Source organism: Montipora capricornis, chromosome 4 (assembly GCF_036669925.1).
Source record: "Montipora capricornis isolate CH-2021 chromosome 4, ASM3666992v2, whole genome shotgun sequence".
Lineage (NCBI taxonomy): Eukaryota > Metazoa > Cnidaria > Anthozoa > Scleractinia > Acroporidae > Montipora > Montipora capricornis.
In genome coordinates, this window is record NC_090886.1 from 38,798,336 (window position 1) to 38,801,560 (window position 3,225).

Genomic DNA, 3,225 nt, shown 5'->3' on the forward strand with positions numbered 1-3,225 from the left:
CACAAGACAGAGGATACCTCCAAGAATAAAGAACAGTTGCCCTCCTTCATATAATAGCATATTTCAGTTGTGAATAAACATGAATTAATCTGAACCAATAAAAGGGTACATCTAAAAAATCTGAAATAAATTTCCATGTTTGCATAGATCACAGATTACATGTCCTTTGCAAAAAAGACTTGGGTCTCTACATGCATCAGCACTGTTGAGATACTTTGCGCTGGATTTTGCAACAGCTGGTATGTACTGGTGAACATCGAGAAGGGCAGATGCCATATGCGTCGCTTTTGACAACTATAGATTATCTGGTATGCGAAGGAAGGGAGACTTAATGTAAAGGTGGTATCGTAAAATATCACCTGTAAGAAATTTTCACCAAAGGTCTTAAAAACCATCACAAGTCATTTCTTAGTCCTCTTGCTGCGCAATGCCAACAACTGAGGGCAAACGATATACAGAAGCAAATCAAACAGTTCAGGTATAGTGTGAATAATAATATATTATTTATTTCCTTTCTTGAGCCCTTCATTTTAATCATGCCTGTAGTGAGTCTAAATTAAGAGACATTTCAATAATAATAATAATAATATTAATAATAATAATAACAACAACAACAACAGCAAAAGAATAATAATAATCTTGAAATTAACAGTAAAAATTCCTTTGTTTTCTATACAATCTGCTGCCTTGTGTTACTCCGTAAGAATTAAATCATGATCGCTTTTGAGAATGAGAAGGTTACACAAATTTAATAATTGTGGAGCATAATACAGGGAACAGTGCAAATGTACATTTCAGTTTCTTAAAATCCAGAAATCTGGTAATAAATTAGCATGTTCACTGTGATATGCTACATTGCATCCTATTTTATCCCTGAAAGCAGTTACACATGACCATCTGGTTTGTTGCTTGAGATGGAAAACTGTTTGTCCTGACAGTCACTTCCATTTCCCTCATGGTGTCATAGTTGCTAGATGTGACATATCAGGAAGAGAGGCTAGGCATTTCTGGCAAGAACAAGAACTGTCGTTACAACACAATTTATGTTCTCTTACATTTGCAACATTTCTGTGACTAAAGACCAGTTATTTTGCATGCACAGTGTAGCGTACAGAACGAATTTCAAAAGAGATCAATTAGCATTACTTAAAACCTCTTACAAAAGGAAGAATGGTGAAGTTCAAGTGTTGAACAAATAAGAGAACATCTCTGGAAATAACAGGTACTTCAAAACAAAAAACAATACAACTACACAGAAGCATTACTTAAACAAAATAAAACACGATAGATCGAAAGGACTTTTCATTTCTTAAAATGAAAAAAGAGGAGAGCATTCAGTATTTCTGTTGCAAAATAAATTAATTTATAAAACATGCCTCTGCACTTAACTCAAGAATTGTACGTAAGCTTTAAGGATGATATGAATGATGTAATATTTACACAGCTTCTCAATCAAATCACGAGAAGAACACGGCATTTCACCTTTCTTTACGTGTAACTTACAATGATTGCCAATGCTGTGTCTTCTCATGCATGAGTGCCTTAGTATTATAGACCATCATAGACCATGCTAAATCGAATGCATCGTACGATCAGCTGTTATTACTTTAGTTTAAAGTACTGTTTGACATCACTTCTACATGTGGCTACTGCATGCCGGTCTCAATAAAAAAATATGTACAGACTTACTCGCTTGTGTGGTCGTGTTTAACTCCAGTGAAGCGACTTGAGAGTCACAACTTAAACCCACGAGGTCGCACCACCATTTTGACCGCCTGTTCGCCCTTTTCACTCCAACGCTCGCACATGCGCAGACGTTTGACCGCTGTGTTAGACTGAACAGACTCCACAAGATGACAAATAAGGTGGGGCCGAGGACACTGCCTCGGGAGACTCCGTAAACGACTGGGCTGGTGCTTGATCGATATCCATTCAAGACTGTGTACTGTGTTCTAGTCGTCAAATAGTTTGTTAGCCATGCAAATAAGGGGGTACATCGGCCTTGTGAATCTTTGGTAAACCGTGGATTCTCGAAAGACGCTATCGAGCCGACTAAACAAGATGGCGTGGTTTACAGGATTCCCTGTGAATGCGGTAAAGTCTACATCGGCGAGACTGGAAGACCTATGCTAGATAGAATCAAAGAACATGAGCGAGACATCCGACTTGCCCGTACCCAGACCCCCACCGTTTCAGAACCCGCTAACAACACCTGACACAACCCGCTTTGGAACGAAGTGAAGCTTATTAATCGTGTTCCTCATTGGTACACACGCAGGGTCAAAGTACCGATTTACATAAGACTTCACCCTAACAACATCAACAGGGATAGTGGAATAGACATTCCGGAAGCATGGATGCCCACGATCAAGAACACAACAACAGGAGAACCGTACGACAGCGGACCGCCGAAGGAACAACACACCGAAACAACGAAGATCGAAATGCACCAATCACAGCTGCTGAAAACCAACCAATCACAGCGGAGCATCCTGCCTAAAAGGTGACGCGTAACCAGTCGACCTCATCGCCTGATGAAGACAAGCAGTATGCAGTCGAAACGTCGCGATCTACGTCACAAGTGACCACATCGTGAGACAAACGAGAATGCTTTAGTTGTACTTCACCACGATGAATAACAGCAACCTTTTTGCGACATTTATAAATATTCTTGAAAAGTCATGGGCAGTATCTAAATAAAGCTGTACTAGGGGGTTTGGCATTGGAAGTCAATACTGTCCTCTGTAGAAAGGTCAAGGCAATTTACTTTTGCCATTTGAACCGCAGGGGACATGTAGATATCAGAAGTGTTGAAGAGGAGAGAGGTGATATCAGTAATATATTGGTTAAGTGGGATGTTGAAATTGGTTGTGTGCTCAGTCTTAAATGGTACCGTCTTTTACTTGCCTGTGAGCGTCACACCCAAGAAAGGTAGACCCTTAACAAAACTTGGTTTTATCAACGGAGTTGATAATGTAAATTGACCACCGTACAGAGATCATTATAAACGGTGTGGTACGATTATAAACTGTACGGTGGTCAATTTAAATTCTCAAATCCGTTGATAAAACCAGATTTTTGTATACTACTTCCCCACCGACTTAGCCTTAACAGTTGGGTTGCTACTTGAATGCAATGTAGGAGAGAGACAAGAAATGAAGTTCTCACACACTGAATGTAGGTGGGGGATGCTTGGCCCGAATCAGGAAATCAGATATCACACTC

The 3,225-nt window shown here is 39.8% G+C and overlaps 1 long non-coding RNA gene across 1 annotated transcript; it reads right to left on the minus strand.

The window, feature by feature from the left end:
- Window positions 1–486: 486 nt before the first annotated feature.
- LOC138044702 (uncharacterized) lies at window positions 487–1,781 on the minus strand. The gene is made up of 2 exons (XR_011131493.1): window positions 1,690–1,781; window positions 487–1,007 (listed from the first exon to the last, which is right to left on the minus strand). It is a non-coding gene; the product is annotated as an uncharacterized lncRNA (long non-coding RNA).
- Between the last annotated feature and the right edge of the window lie 1,444 nt (window positions 1,782–3,225).